At 42.0% G+C, this 17,475-nt stretch overlaps 1 protein-coding gene across 1 annotated transcript in view; it reads right to left on the bottom strand.

Annotated features, from left to right (window-relative positions):
• The window catches only part of KLHL32 (kelch like family member 32), a 176,647-nt gene extending 159,509 nt beyond the window's left edge, over positions 1-17,138 (bottom strand). Inside the window, exon 1 of the mRNA XM_023759760.1 lies at positions 16,964-17,138. The gene's annotated coding sequence lies outside the window, so the exon portion shown is untranslated. The remainder of the gene's footprint in view (positions 1-16,963) is intronic.
• Between the last annotated feature and the right edge of the window lie 337 nt (positions 17,139-17,475).

The raw sequence follows: 17,475 nt of genomic DNA, 5'->3' as shown, positions 1-17,475 counted from the left end.
CAGCAGGTCAAAACCTGTTTTCACACTTTCATAAGATCACAAACCTCTTCATCTTAGCATTTATTTCTATTGTCATTTACCTTTACTTGTGAGATCATTTGACAAATGCCTGTCACTTCTACTAGAGTGTCAGCTCCAAGACGACAAAGATCTGGTCTGTTTCCTTCACCACTGGCTCATCAGCACCTGGCCCAGTGCCTGACCTGACATTTAACGGACGTCCAGTAACTGTGTGACAAATAAGCACTCTTTACAGAACAGAATAATTGTCACGACAAAACTGGCGATGCTTTTTAAGCAAAAACACCCCTGACGGCATATTTAAGAAGCAATAACAACACAGAATACTTCATGGCTTTCATCCTGAAGTGAGAGCAAGCGGGGAGGTCACACAAGCAGACCAGCTGTGGTGCCTGACTCACAGCTGTTCATTAGCACTAGGGCTGAGTACTGGAAAACACAGGTGCTGGTCAGAATGGCACTGTCTACATTCTTCTTACCAGCACCTCCAGGGGAGATGATAATGGGAAGAAAGGCTTGCTCTCCCCCAGGGATAGGGGAGCGACCATTATTTCCCAGGGCTCTCCTGCTACTGCCTAATAATCTCAACAGCAGATAGCAAAAATTCACTGAGTGCCTACTTTGGGCGGGACAAGGACACTTTACGTACATTATTGGACTTGACCCACATGATTAGACTGCAAAGTGAGTATAATTGTCCCCAGAGCACAAATGAGGATACTTAGGTTCAAAGAGATAAATACCTTTCCTGAGACCAAACAACTAGTAAATGAAAGAACTGGGACTCAGCCTTAGGGCTGTCTGTCTTCAAAGCCATTTCCACTTGTGCAGACACCACTGTTGTTGGTGCACAAAGAAAGAGAGGCAGCTACCAGCAGCCAGAGCCCACTGGCGATGGGGGAGGTGAGTGGCTGGTGCACAGTGGAGTCCAGAGGCAGCTTTAACATCACTGGCCATCAGGGTGGACCTGAGGAGCCAGAAGCAGTAAACGGCATGGGGAACGCTGGGTGTGGCATCTGTAGCACACGCCCAGCACAGGAGAGGCTGGATCCCGGAAGAAAAGACCTCCACTGGGGGACCCAGCCCTGCCCAGGACCTCAGGAGGGAACAACAGCGAACCCAACAGAGCTGAGGTCTGGTCCCGATGCTGGAGGGCCTTGGCCAGACATGTGTTGTTCTGTTGCCACCATGGAATTATTCCCATAGCTCTCCTTCAGACACTGGTGGCCAGAGACACCCTTGATAACAAGCAAACAAAAATCCTTGGCATAAAGCAAATCTGGAAATGTGTTGTGTTGAGGACACCCAGTTTGGGAAAATATAATACAGGTAAATTATTGGATTTCTTTACATAGCCAACTCCTGGAGGCTTTAAGGGTTTTGTTTTTGTTTTCATAAATGGCATCCTGCTTGACAAAGAGGCTTAGGAGTCAGACATACATAACACTAGACGTTGTATGGAAATCAGTATCTCCTAAACTCATATTTACAGAGCCTGGGAAAGGGAGATGGTTAGCACTGGGCAGAATTAGAAGGCAAGTGGAAAAGTGCTTTTTGAGAATAATTAACCCATATGGGTCTTAAAGAAATCACTGGCAGTTTTTAGACAGGAGAGTGAAATTATGGAAATCAAGTTTCTAACAATATTACTCTGACAGCAGTTCACAGGAAGGGACGGAAGAAAAAAGCAAGTGGCTCAGACACTAGCAAATAATCTGCAGTGCTGAACAACTGAGTCAGAAGAGCAGCCAGGAGATGGGAAGGGGGGAGGAGCACATGGAAGATTTTGGGAGGGAGAAACTGAGAGGCTGTGATGGCCGAATACTGGGAAAACACTCGTTATCTGCAAATAAGCTCAGATGCCTATGAAATATGAACTGTTTTAATTGTATGCAAATACACAGCTCCTTTAACCACATTTGCTGAGCATGTTAAACACTGGTGGTACAAAGTCAGAGAAGGCCAATATTCAAATGTCTAGAAAGGCAAGTTTATTGGTACAGAGGCAGATCAGAGGCTACGATAGAGTGGGAGTGGGGAATAACTGAAATTGGGCACAAGTAAATTTTGGAGGATGAAAGAAATATTCTAAAAGTGGATTGTGGTGATGGCTGTGAAGCTCTATATACATTTATTTGCTAAAAATTACTGAAACTGTACTTCAGTACAGTGAGTTATGTTTATGATATATCAGTATCCCCCAGTAAAAAGTGCTAAGAGCTGTGTAAAACAGTAATACTGGGTAGGGTGAACTGAGAGGGGAGGGGTGGTAGGTGGCTGTTTTAAATAAGGTAATCACAGTGGGCCTCAGTGAGAAGGTGGCATGTAAGCAAAGTCCTGAAAGAGGTGAGGGACAGGCAAGATGGGGAGCATCCAGGCCCAGGGAACCAGGAGCTGTGGGCACAGCTCTAAGCAGAAAAGAAGGCCAGTGAGACCAGGGTAGGAGGGGACGAGGAACAGGTAGAGGTGAGGACAGGGGATGAGAGAGGATGGATGGTGCCAGAGTATTGATTTGGGATGGAAGCTACTGCAGTTTTGAGCAAAACCTGACTTAACTCAGGTTTTAAAAGGATCACTCTGGCTGCTGTATTGAGAAGAACCCATGAGAGGCACCAGAGACCGGGGATCCCTGGCATTAATTTAAACAAGAGATGATGCTGACGGGGACCATGGTGGCAGCAAGAGGTGGGGAGAAGGGTCAGGTTCTGAGAATACTTGGAAAGTACACAATTTCCTGACTGCTGGATGTGAGCTGTGAGAGAAGAGAAACCAGGATGACTCCAAGGTTTGGGGCCTCAGCAACTAAAGATAGAAGCTCTGGACAAGGCAGGTTTGGAGAAGGAAAACTTGAACAGGACGTATCGGGGACCTGCTACTCAGCTATATTATATATGCCCAAATCCCTGCACAAAATTTTAGTAACTTTCTTTTAACGATCAACTTCACTATAAGGTGGGTTTCCTTCCAATACATTCATTAGAAATGAATTGACCCTGAAGGTATAGAAATGCTTACTTAAAATCCTGATTCTTGGCCTTCTTTTATCTTTGGGACTACTCAACAGCTGGTAGTCTTATAACTTCTTAAGGATCCTTCTATGACATTAGACTTAACATGATTGGAAAGGTCCTGCTCCTGGTCCAAGTTAACCAATGAAAAGTACAGTGATGCCAGATGGCAGTCACTCACCCCCAGTGATTCTCCTTAAAGGGCCAGCTGAGCTAGGAAAAGATCCAATCAATGGATGTTGGGATACATTAATGAAATCCACCTCCTATAAAAATATCAATGTCAGAGAAAATGTCAGAGCGTGAAGCATTTCAAAGAAGTGCCAAAATACACCCAGCCAGTGTGGCTCGGCAATTGAGCATCGACCCAGGAACCAAGAGGTCACGGGTTCAATTCCCTATCTGGGCATATGCCTGGGTTGTGGGCTCAATCCCCAGTAGGGGGCATGCAGGAGGTAGCCAACCAATGATGTTTCTCTATCATCAATGTTTCTATCCCTCTTCCTTTCTCTGTCTCTAAAGAAACTCAATAAAGTCTGGCTTGACCTATGAACCAGGAAGTCACGGGTTCGATTCCAGGTCAGAACACATGCCCAGGCTGCAAGCTCTATCCCCACTGTGGGGCATGCAGGAGGTGGCTGATCAATGATTCTCTCTCATCATTGATGTTTCTATTTCTCTCTCCCTCTCCTTTCCTCTCTGAAATCAATAAAACTCCTTTCCTCTCTGAAATCAATAAAAATATATTTTAAAAAAAAAGAAATGCCAAAATTCAGGGTCAATCTCTCTTATGAATCATTATTCCTTAGGAGAAAGCTACTATACAGAAATGAAGGTAGGAAAGGTTAAATTTCTACCTGGAGATTTAAATAACACCTACTCTCATTTGCCAATGTAAAAATATAGATTTTTTCTCTTCCACTTCTAAATTTACATGTGTGAGTTGGGTTCTCTATTTGTTCTGCACCCTGGGCCACCGGACTTCTCTATGTGGTCATTATCATTAATACACCAGTTAGAAATACACATTAAACTCAGCAGCTGTGCCCAAGGCCATTACTTCCTATAATATGGCACAGATGGCCAAAAAGATGATTTTGGCAGACTGGTCCAGTGCTAACCACCTAATTGAGGCTCCAGCCTCAAAACCAACTGATCCAATTTTATAGTTATCTTCACCCCTCCTCTCTTTTTCTCTATGTCTCTATTTGTCTCTCTCCTGTCCCTGACATAAAAGGAAGGAGAGTACACCCTAACTCGAATTTAGCTAAGTTCTAAACACAGCATTTCACCTGATTTTCTAGGGAGGCAAAGGTAACTCAATAAAACAATTCCAGTTCTGAAACAGTTATTCTTTAAACCAAAAGACTTTTGCTTTAACTCAAAAGTATTCCTAAGTATTGAAATAAAAAAAGGCTCTGGAACAGCCGAATCTTTCCTTCAAGAAATCAAGCTGGTTTGTACCCGACACATTATCAGAGGAACCATCACAAGAGTCATAATGATTAAATTATCAGGGATAAATAAATATCAGTATGGTATCTGCTCTCTCACACACATACCTCAAAATGACTTATCTTAACATTATAATTAGGCAACATCCTCACCATGCATAACTGTGATTATTTTCATACACATCTAAAATTCATTTATAATTTCACAAGCAGTCGAATAGGCAAGGGTTATTTTTCTCCTTATCTATATATTGGTGTTTAACATTTGTATATCTCTTCAAAATGCCTGGTATTCAAGTGTTTTGATGCTTTAAGATCATGACAGTTAAGAAGATCATTGCCAGCTGGTGTGCCTCAATGGTTGAGTGTCAACCCATGAACCAAGGGGTCACCGGTTCCATTCCTGGTCAGGGCACATGCGTGGGTTGTGGGCTCCATGCCCAATAGAGGGGTGTGCAGGAGGCAGCCAATTGACGATGTTTCTCTCTCATCAATGTTTCTGTCTCTCCCTCTCCCTTTCTCTCTAAAAATCAATAAAAACATATTTAAAATAAATAAAATAAAAATCATTTACTACTAAAAAAAAGGTTATAAAATATTCCCCTCAGACAGACACACACACACACACACACACACACACAGTCACAGTCACACTCTGTTTTAGCCAATCTCTAAGGACAGAATTTTAAATTTAAAAGTCTATTAAAAACCTGCAAAGCACATTCTGAACCCTCCCCAAAATAAAGACAAATGACAACTAAAACCACATCTTCTCTGCTCCCAAAATCCTGCCACAAAGATCTATAGTATTCTGCGGCAATTCACTACTGACCTGTTAATCAATGACTCATAACATTTCATCCACAGTAGAAATAGCATTCTCCAGTTGGCTTACATAATGCCATATAGTCACCATCAATGCTCTAAATCTAAAAAAGGAATAAAATAAAAAGCATCTGATTTTATTTTAGGCAAAAAATGCACATTATTTAATCAATCTACTTTGATGAAGACATTTATAAAGAAGCTCTTTATCACAATCCACCTGATCGTTTTACAAAAATTTGAGTGGAAAATCCTAACTTCTGTCTCAGCAGTGACGATGTTAATCGCACATCACAGCTTCTATCCACACAGGGTGCCTGGTTAGTACAGAATTGCCTACAATGTTCAAATACCCACCGAGTATCCAGAGAGCTGTGTGAGCTCAGAACTGAATTGACTTATTATTTTTTGTTAAATGTAAATGACAAGAAAGCTGAGGCCTAGTTCCAGGTGGCACAGCTGTACTTGGGAGGTAGGAATAAGAAGCAAGAGTGTGAGCAGGTCACTGCACTCTGACCCACAGCTCCCAAATTAGACCTATCATCAGAAACCCTCTGGGAAGGTTTTTTAGTGCACAGTGGCTTGGCACCAATGCAGATTCCAACATAATAATTATAGAGGCTTTGGGAATCTGTATTTTAAAAACAACTCCAGGGCATTCTGAGGGTCAGTCTGGTTGCGAACAGCTGGGCTGGACTACTTTGTAGAAGAGTGATAATACATGATTTCTAAAGCAAGGTTGCAGACTGGCCAATCAAAAGCAGTAACAGAATACTTTTAATATAAACAGAGCACTTTAAAATTATGTCTTATTTTGTTCTCATGATTCTTAATGTAATCCCAATAGAGAAGGAGACTTAAGCACAGAGTTCTGAAATCAAGCCACCACCACCGCGTCCAGGGGCAGAGCTGGAAACCCAAGAAAGAAATCGGAGTCTGAGTGCTCTTGCTTTCCCAATCCACCTCACTGTGTCCATCCCATCTCACTTCACCCCACAGAATACTACCAATGAGAGTTCTGCTGTGACCCAGGCAACCACAGGTGGAGCAGCCTTAAGAAAAGGCCTTATCAACTCTGGCACTGATCTTAGGAAGCTGGGAGCTGGCCAGGGAGAGGTGGCTGGCTCTGTGAGATAATCCTCTTTCCTGGCTGGGATACTATTGAGTGTTGTGCTACCACATAGAAAAACCCTTTCCTGAAACTCTCAGTATGTTCCCATCCGAGGTCAACCATGAGACTCCAGATAAGAAAAAGAGAGGCACCTGATCTTAAAAAAGTTCTTGAGTCAGTGAGACCTGGGTTTCCTAAATAACTTGGTCAACAGTTGGCCCAACCCTTAAGCAGGCTCACTTAACGTTGACATGCAAGAAGTCCTCTTACACCCTTGCCTCTGTCTCCTCATCAAAGAAATGAACAGTATACCAATAGCTGCTGATTGAAGCATTGCAAGTTTGCATATGAGCAAAGAATGATGTCCACAAAATTTGGAAGCAATCACAAGATATGATTTTCCAAGAAGAGGTCAATATACAGGAAGTGGAAAAATCCCAAGAATACTGTGACCAAAAAGAAAAATGTAGTAATTAACACACATATGTAGAGGGTCTGGGAATTTCATGCCCCATTAGGTTCTGGGGTAAAGAATGTCCTAATTTTAAAAGACAATGTGTAGGGCTGATGCTACTACATAGTTAAACCATGTAACTAACTCCTGCCCCTAGTCTATGCTCACCAAACACTCGGCCACAAGGAGAGAATATGCTCACCAAAGAATTGCAGCCACATCTTCAAACCCGTTGACATACATCGAATATATTAGTACTCCATTTTATAGCAATTAATAAAATACCACGACAATAAATTAACTGCAGGCTTCTATATTGATAGAACAACATAAAATGCAGAAATAAAAACTTAACTTTGTGAAAGATTACAAGGTCAGAGAAGGGAAGCTTATCATAAACCCTACAGATGACACTGAGATTCACAAATTAGAATTTCAGTAAAAAGGCAAGTGAAATGCTGTGTAGAAAGGCCTTAAGGCTGTGCATGAGTTTCTCAAATGACATTTGATCAATTAGTAAGACCTTTAAGAAATGATAAATTGCTTTGTGACCCGAAGCTAAAGAAGATAAGCTGTGCCCAAATTAAATCAGATTGTAGGTAACTAATGTTTTCACAGAAGAAAAAAATAAAACTTCCATTCCATATTTCTTTAGGCCTTGAATTCTCAAAACACCAATCAGCCATATCAACTCAAGGTCATCAGTCTGGGAGAGACTAGTGAATCTTCACAGTGAAAGGTTATTGGATTTTATCTACACTACACTACTGCCTATCACAAAAGCAGCATTTTTAAAAACATCTCCTTTCAGGAAGCAAGTCAAAGAGAAATAAAATCAAAATAAATCTCTTCTATTTAGGTACTTACCTCGATTATGAACCTAAATTTTTTAAACAATAACCATAGCTGTCACTTAAGAAGTGGTTGAAAATATGCTCATATTTAAAGTGGGCATATGATTTTGTAACTTTGCTGGCCTGCAAATTGGATGTGGACACAAGATCTGGCATTGATGTCATTTGGCTACCATAGTTTTCATCTGAGTATGCACACCTCACTATAATTAATATCCACTACATACTAAATCTTTTAAAAAAATTTTACTATATTCTCTTCTGGATTCATAGAGAGTAAAGGATATTCTGACTTTGACAAAGGATCACAAATTTAGCATTATCAATTCCCTAAGCCGTTCTTATTTTAGGTATCTAAACTAATGTTACTCATTAACTATTAAAACGAGTGTATTTGAATTATTAAATTGCAACACATTTAAAGAAACACAGAAATAGATATATACATATATCCATGCATGCATGCATACATATGTAGACATAAATACCTACACACCACAGCACATTTAGCACACAAGAAGTTGTATTTTCTGGAAGGATGTGCTTTATAATTTATGTGATGAATTACATAAAAACAGAACTTAGCTTGGTATATGGGTTCCTAAAATTTACTGCTCAGACTACATTCCTGTAACCATTCCTTGTTATCACTACTACAAAAGTCACCAGCCTGGTGGTTTGCTAACAGTACCCACTGCTGTCTGGATTACCCCAAGCCCCCAAGCTGGGAGGGTGACCTTGAAAAAAGTCAAAACACTGTAATCTCATCTGCATTCCTTGGTCATCAGAGAACCGAACGGTATCAAAAAAGCAGCAAAATTACTCTGCCACTTGTGAGGGTAAGGAGTTGCTTAGCAGGAGTGCAGGGGAGGACAGACAGTGGTACAGAGAAAAAATTCAATTTAACTAAGAACATATTCCCCTTGGGAAGGTTTTAATCCTGTATGACTTAAAAGTGAACTTGAGTTTTTCTGTTGAGCATGGTGGGCTTTTGACCTTTTCATGAAATCATAATTCAGCATAAAGGGAAGCCCCTAATTGTCTAGAAAGATGTAGACAACTAGAACTTGACCTCACATAAATGCTAGGAGGTCTGGAACTGCTTGGTGCTGTTTTTATCAATCCACAGGGGACACAAGGGGCACCTCTGGGCTTTATACAGCTGGGGACCCCTGAAGAGACCCTATAATAGAGCCCCAGTGAGCTGCCTAGACAGGAAGAAATTTGCCCTCCCTCCTTTTCCCTGTGGCCAGGCTGGGGCTACAGGAGCTGCCAATATGAGGGAGAAGTGGCTTGCCAGAGAGGTGACACCAATAACCCCAATCCATGCATGCCTCTCCCCAGGAGAGTCCACTTAAGCAGCCCACTGCTCACTCAAGCTCTAATGCAGGAAGAGGGGAACTGCTCCCCTCTAAGGCTGACAGACCAGATTAAGACATTGTATATGGTGCCCAAATTTTAAGTGAATTCTACCCTCATTTTGAGGAAGGTCAAGAGAGGAGGGGAGAGACAAAGGGAAGGAACTGATAAATACTGAGATTTTACTATGCACCAGACATTGTCCTAGATGTTTTTTCTATGTCTATCTTATTTCATCTCAGTATAGCCCTATAATCTAGGTAATAAGAGTTCCCATTTTACAGATGAGGAAAATGAGACCTAGAGGGGATATTTAACTAGACTGTTAATAACAGAGCCAAAAAGTGTCAAATTTAGTATTTAAATCTGGCTCCCAAGGCTCATGTTCTTAGTGAATAACTAAGACTCACAAATAACAAGGCTTCTAAGTAATGATTTTAAATGAGGTACCAGAACCTATGCCATTTTTAAAAAATGGCAAAATGCCTTCTCCACTGAGCTTGATGTCTGTTCCATTAGCATTGACAGTGTTCCCAATGAAACCGTCAGCCAGGATCAAACTACTTAATCCGTCAATATTCTATATGCCAAACCGGTGATACTGTGGGAGGGCGGAGGGAAGCCCTGCTTCAAACTGGAACTGGCTCATCTGGCATGAGAAGTAGAATATATTATGCCTCAAATAAACATGTAGGAGAAAGTCAAGAGTCTATGAAAACTGCCAAAGATTTTCCTTCTTCATTTAAAAACAATCTTATCAGGTTGGCAATTTCAATCTTGCAAAACTATTTTAGACAAATTTACAGCTTCCAGTGCTTTTGCCATATGCGGAACTAATCTGAATTCAAGTAAAGTTTGCAAAACTGTTATTTCTTATACATAGTTCTTTTAAAAATCTCACCCAAATGTATAGTGCCACATGTCTAAATCAAGTTGAATTCAATGCAGTAATGCAGTACACTGTGCACAGGAAACAATGCAAGGACAGAAGAAATGTGAAGAAAGTTGAATGCTTCCTCTGCCTCTGAAAGGGTAAAGATCTCAGCCAGAAGGGATGGGAATGAAGGAGCCAATGAGAAATGACAGAACCAGAGAAAAGGTGAACAAAACAAATTCCATCTGTTAATTTCCAACAGGAGGGAAAGTAAGATTCTAGGATAAATTCTCAAGTTCCACTCTCCAACCTGGAAGAAATTCTGAAATAATATGAACCACTGACATAAGGACAAGAAAGGGGAAGCAAGGCACTGCCTGACACGAGACATAACCAGGTCTATCTCCGCTGTCACCAGATAGCCCTGTGTAATAAGATGGGCTCCTTAGATGTTTGTTTCTAATGATTTCCATTAGTCGCCCAATATATTTGTGAAGAGCAAATCATTATTGGTTTATGCAGTAGTACCCCTTTATCCACAGTGGATGTGTTCCAAGACCTCTAGTATATGCCTGAAGCCTCAGATAGGAACAAACCCTAAATACACTATGTTTTTTTTTCCATACACACCTATGATAAAGTTTAATTTCTAAATTAGGAACAGTAAGAGATTAACAACTAATAAAATCCTATATAATAAAAGGGTAATATGCAAATTGACCCTAACAGCAGAGCGACTGGGAATCACTGGTCACTATGACACACACTGACCACCAGGGGGCAGACGCTCAATGCAGGAGCTGCCCTCTGGTGGTCAGTGCACTCCCACAGGGGGAGCTCTGCTCAGCCACAAGCCAAGCTGATGGCTGCCAGCACAGCGGTGGTGGCGGGAGCCTCTTCCGCCTCCTCAGCAGAGCTAAGGATGTCCGACTGCAGCTTAGGCCTGCTCCCCGCTGGCAAGTGGACATCCCCTGAGGTCTCCCGGGCTGCCAGAGGGATGTCTGATCCCCTGGGGAGCGGGCCTAAGCCAGCAGGTGGACATCCCCTGAGGGGTCCCAGACTGCGAGAGGGCACAGGCCGGGCTGAGGGACCCCTCCCCCCTGAGTGCACAAATTTTTATGCACGGAGCCTCTAGTAGAACTATAAAAATATACTCTAGTAAAAGTTATGTGAATGTGATCTCTAAAATATCTTATTGTACTGTGCTCACTTTTTCACTTAAAGGAAGCACTTTATAGCTCCTCTTTGGCATATCCAAATTGCCAGCATCACTACTCTTGTGTTTGGGATCAATATTAAGTAAAATAAGGATTACCTGAACACAAGCACTGGGATACCTTGACAGTCAACCTGACAGCAGAGTCGGCTACTAAGTGACCAATACGTAGGTAACATATACTGTCTGGATTAACTGAACAAAGGGATGATTCCTGTCCCAGGTGGCATGGAGTGGTCAGGTGTGAGATTTCATCACACTACTCAGAATGGCGTGTCATATAAAATGTATGAATTATTTATTTATGGAATTTTCCATTTAATATTTTTGAACTGTAGTTGACTGTGAGTAACTGAAACCATGGAAAATGAAACCATGGATAATGGGGGATGGGAATTAAAATCCCTCCAACTTTAAAGCAAATTCCTGTCATACCAAATGTCCTTAGTGCTAGACTCTAACTAGCTATGACATGCTTTCTACTTTATTTCATCTTGTTACCTTGTGCCCATCATCCTAACAAGGAGCCCTCCCAACCAGTCATCACAGAGCTAGTACTTGAATACAAGTCTAACTTCCATTTGCTCGTCACATTTTTTTCATATTTCATTTCAGGTAACAAAAATGTTGACCCAATCAGGATCATGAGCAGAGTCCATTTACCTGTCACCAAAGACTTCAGTCTGGGTTTTAGTATAGATTTTCAAATAGCTAACACACAGCTTACATTTCTCCTCACTTGTCCCACAGATATGAGGCATCATCAACAGTGTATTCAACGTTAAAATCTCTGTAAGAGATTTTACTAATCTTTGAAGATTACTCACTAATCTTCGAGTCTATGATACTACAAAAGAAAATGTTTACATTGATACATTTGTCCTTTTTCATCTAACTTCAAGAATCTCTTTCCCAATTTTTGAAAATCCAGATATTTGTCCACTCCAATTGAATTCATGTAAAATATATATGTAGGCTTCCTTTCCACAGAAAAGTGATATCAAAAGAGGAAATTAGCCCTGACTGGTTTGGCTCAGTGGATAGAGTGTCAGCCTTTCGACTGAAGGGTCCTGGGTTCGATTCCGGTCAAGGGCATGTACCTTGGTTGCATGCACATCTCCAGTGGGGGGTGTGCAGGAGGTGGCTGATCGATGTTTCTCTCTCATCGATATTTCTAACTCTCTGTTCCTCTCCCTTCCTCTCTGTGAAAAATCAATAAAATATATTTTAAAAAAAAGAGGAAATTACATGCCAAATGTTGTACGTTAAGACACGCCATAATAGTTCATAGGTATTTACAGTATATCAGACTTTGTATAGAGAATATAATCCTTGGTTCTTCCCTTGCTGTTTCTTTTCAGTCTTTTAGAAGAATCCATACTGGACTCTCCAGATTTTCCTGTGTCCACAGCTCCCCGCTTAGTCTCCTTCACCAACTTGTCTTTTTCTACCTCTTCCCACACATTCCAGTTCCATCTTCTTGCTGCACTACATGTTGGAGACTGTATTTCTTCTCACAGTCTGGTCATCTCTTGAGCTCATCAGTATCAGACCTCTTGGTATATAATCCTCTCAACTCCCATTTCCAACTGATTGGCAGTGCTTCCCATCCTACCATAGCTAAAGGGATCATTTACTGGCATCAGACTCAGCCATCGAAGTCCAGCACTAATTCTCCTACACAGGACTTACCTGATCTCCACAATCAGATTTTTAAATTTTTTCCCTGTATTATGCTACATGAAATACTGTCTCTGTATCATTTAACACACAACTGTCTCCTGATCACAATTCTATACATGTCTATAACCTCATCAGGTAATCGGCAGAGAAGGGTGTGAAGTGAGAGGAGCTGCTGAGGTCTAAAGTGTTCTTTCATTGATCCAGTTTAACTTCACAAAGTTTTGGTTCTCCATCTGTGAAATGGAAATAAGATGCCCACTGATAGGGATGTTGTGAAGATGATATGGAGAAGGCAGCCTGCACGTCGAAGGGACTGGAAAATGGAAACTGCAGGAGCAGTGTGTGTGTGTTTGCTATGAATCCTTAAAGGCAGACATGTGACCCCCAGAGCACTCAGCCAGGACTTTGTTATGTTATTGACTAACATCTGCATAGCTCTTTACTAGGGGTGCAACACATTTCATAAACTGGAAACTGAAATGTTTTTATTTATTACTAGAGGCCCGGTGCATGGATTCGTGCACCGATGGGGTCCCTCGGCCTAGCCTGCACCTTCTCACAATTTGAGACCCCTTGGGGGATGTCAGAGAGCCGATTTCGGCCCAATCCCTGCAAGCAGGGGCAAGGGACCCCATCGGTGCATGAATCTATGCACAGGGACTCTAGTATGCATATAAGATCTTTGGTTAATCTTTTTCCGCCCTTCCCCCCCTTCCCTCTGAGATTCATCAGTCTATTCCATGTCTCCATGCCTGTGGTTTCCGTTCCTGCATTGAGCATCTGCCCCCTGGTGGTCAGTGACGCCACAGCTACTGGCTGGTCAGCTGGTCACTTAGGCTTTTATATGTATAGATTAAAGCATCCTTTAAAGCAGTGGTTCTCAACCTTCCTAATGCCGCGACCCTTTAATACAGTTCCTCATGTTGTGGTGACCCCCAACCATAAAATTATTTTCGTTGCTACTTCATAACTGTAATTTTGCTACTGTTATGAATTGTAATGTAAATATCTGATATGCAGGATGGTCTTAGGCGACCCCTAACTGGGAATCTAACCGTGACCTTCTGGTTCATAGGTCAACGCTCAACCACTGAGCCATGCTGGCCTAGCTTGGCTTTTTTTTCTAAATGACACCTCTTTGGGTCCACAAGAAACAACGTAAATAAAATAACACTCCCTTCTTGATTTTATTTATTTATTTATTGTTTACAGTATTACAGGTGTCACCCATTTCCTCCCATCCCCCCTCCACCCAACCCCGCCCCACCCCAAGCCTTCCCCACACTACTGTCTGTGTCCATGGACTATGTATATATGCATGTATGTTCTTTGGTTAACCTCTTCCCGTCCCCTCCCTTCTTTCTGATTACTAGATATTCTTCGGAGAAATCTACTGACATCTCTACAGCTTTAGTAGGAATGTGAGAAAGAGGCAGCTTCTCAAAAGGTATTCAATGCACTGCAAGATTATTTAAGGAACAAACAGACTTTTCTCTGCCAGGATCCTGGAATGAATGTTCCTTCGAGTTCCCATTTATGTTTTTGTTCCTTTGGAATTTTCAGTATTCTGTGGTGGCTTTAACTACCTAAAATCTTAAGAGGAATTTTTCATTGAAAGATTCAGGAGATATATATATATATTCAGAGAGGAAGGGAGAGGGAGAGAGAGATAGAAACATCAATGATGAGAGAATCATTGATTGGATGCCTCCTGCACGCTCCCTACTGGGGATGGAGCCCGAAACCCAGGCATGTATCCTTGGCTGGAATCAAACCCAGGACCCTTGGATCCACAGGCCGATGCTCTATCCACTGAGCCAAACAATCTAGGATACTCTTTTTTCTGACCAACTTTTTATTCCACCTATTCCTTCAACTGACATTTTTTATATTTTCTAGTCCTATGCCCAAAACAAAAATGAAGCCAGGAACATAAGATGTTTTAAACTATAAATGCTTTTGTTTCACCAGATTGAAAAATTCCCATTTTGGAGCATGTCATGCTCTTTTATATTCTCTGAAATATAATATAAAGGACCAAAGAAACCTCAAAAACACATTTGGATCTTTTTATTTAAGAAATGATGGAACATTTTTAGAAATTTTAATATTAAAATCAGAAAACTCTTAATCACTCTTATAATGATGGATGTATTTGTTAGAGAAAAATAGTATAGAAATGAATGAGACCTAGTAGTTATGGATTGATTGCAAACTAGCAGGCCACAGGCCACATGTGGCCTAGATATATTTATAATATGTTCCTTATAGTTTTTTAAATTAAGGACATATTACATAAAAACATCTGGAAACTTCAGTTTTCTGTGAAAAAGAATTTTTAGAACTGTGGCAACAATCAGCTACAGTAGGAGCTGCCCCATTTATAGTGGTTTTCTCTTTCCAGAAGCCAAAATCCTCATCTCCCTCCCTCCCATGTGTCTCCTACCAGGATGCTCCACTCCTTCATCTCACCTGTCAGAGTCTTGCACACACTGGAAATGCAGGTACAGGAAAGTTTTAAAGGCAAAGAGCCTAGATCTAAAAAAGAGCTTCCCCCTTCACTAGCTCTGTAACTTCAGCAAGCTGTGAGTTTTCAGGCCCGTCAGCTTTAAAATGAAGATAATTCCTTGACCTCACAAGGTTGTTACAGGGATTAAAAAGGGAGTATACAGAAAGTAGTTTGTAAACTGTAATGTAAAATGTTTGTCATCGTTATTCATTTCCCAGCCCCCTTTCAGTTGCATAAATGACACAGTCTCAGTTACATTGGCTTCCTTGATTCTCACATTATTACATCCTGCATGACACAGTTTAAAGTCTAAATAAAAAGAATTTTATATATTTACTTACATCGTTTAATAAAAGATAGAAAAGATGAACAAATATTAAAGGAAAACAATATGAATTGTTGAATGCCACGGATCTTTACTAGGTCATTTCTGTTTGTGGCGAAGGTATGAAATTAGTGCAAAGTGTAATTACCAGATGGCTGACCCTTTCAAATGCTGTGTAATAAGTTCACCCACTAGGCACCCGAGGCCTCAAGGTAAAACCGACAGCCCAGTGATTAGGAGATCCTCTAAGATTAGAGCACTGGCCTGCTCCTTGGGTCTTACCCAGTGCTCCAGTAAAGGGCTCAATCCATCAGGGAAAACAACAACAGGGTCTAAAAAGCTTTCTCTGTGCATCCTTCCTATGTTTTAAAACGAGCTCCAAAAACTTAGAATCTGGAGTGTTAAGACATGGCACACATTTTATATCTACATCTATCTACATATGTCCAATAATCAATAAGAGACTGGAAAAATCTCAGAAATGGAAGAGGTGCAGAAAACTGCACTGAAATAATAATTCAGTGGATATAGAAATGTTAGCAAAGATGTGTGTTATGGATGCTCTCTCCTTACATTAGGAATTTCACATATGTATTCCTGTTCTGGTCAATTTACAACAGAAGACCATCCTTGTACGATAAATTTATTTATCTTCTGCTTTCAATGTTAAGATAATCACATCTGAATGAAATGCAAAATACAATAAGTAGAGAGGAAGAAAGGATTTTAACTGGGATCAGCTTTCTTTATAAGATCACCAAAATAAGAGTAATTTATGATTCAAGACACATCCGTTGAAAAATTCATCTGACGAATCTTCTTTAAAGCATACCATATAGTGCAATTACCGCTTTTCTTAAAGTTGAATGAAAGCATCGCCTGAATACAGATTAACGAATGCCAAATTACCAACTGGCCCTCAGTGTATATTTTTTATTTTAAAAAAATCAAAATAAACAACAGCACCATTGAAGAAACCAGTTCTTTCAACAGATGTCCCAAGGCTGATGTTTCAGGAAGTCTCCTTGGCAACCAAGGAGCACAGTATACCTTGGGTTGGGGGGAGGGGAGAAAGGTGATGGCAACTCCAGGGTTGGTAGAAGAAGTAACAGGGAGTCGTACTTGCTCTAGCCAGAGGAGGCTGCATGCCCCTGAAATTTAAGTCAACTCTGGCCTCACCCCCACTGGCGCACCGGCAGCTTCCCACCTCCTCCCTCCAGTCTGCAAGGCACCAACCCCGAACCCGTTACAAGCAGAGAGACTGACTTACCCGATGGGGTGAGCGTTCTGCTGGGTTCTGTACCCGACGCGGCAGCGCAGGCACCGGGCTTTCCCCAATGCACAACGGCCCTGCTTCGTCCCACGATGCTGAGGTTAAGAGAAATCGCCGGAGCTTCGCTCTGCCGGTTTGGAGATGCAGTTGTGAAGGAGCGAGCGGGCGCGGGTGCGTGCGTGAGAGTGTGTGTGTGTATGTGTGTGTGTGCGCGCGCGCGTGTGTCAATGAGTGAGTGTGCGTGTGTCTGCGTGTGTGCGCGCGCGTCCCTGTCCCTGCGCGCTGTGGGCTCTCCCGCGGGGAAACCGTGTTTCCCAATAAAAGACACAGCAGCAGCCAGTACTGCAGGTGGCACGTCCGGCTCGCTGTGCCCCAGGCGGCGCGTCGGCTCACGGACGCACCTCGGCGGAGCCCGGGGCGGCTCAGACGGCCCAGCGGCTCCGCCCCCTCCCGCCTCCGGCGACCGAGCACACACGCTCGCCCAGCGCCTCAGCCGCGAGCACGCGCAC

Source organism: Myotis lucifugus, unplaced genomic scaffold (genome assembly GCF_000147115.1).
Source record: "Myotis lucifugus unplaced genomic scaffold, Myoluc2.0 scaffold_161, whole genome shotgun sequence".
Classification (NCBI taxonomy): Eukaryota; Metazoa; Chordata; class Mammalia; order Chiroptera; family Vespertilionidae; genus Myotis; species Myotis lucifugus.
The sequence above is the reverse complement of the archived record's forward strand: the minus strand, read 5'-3'. Positions and strand labels throughout refer to the sequence as shown.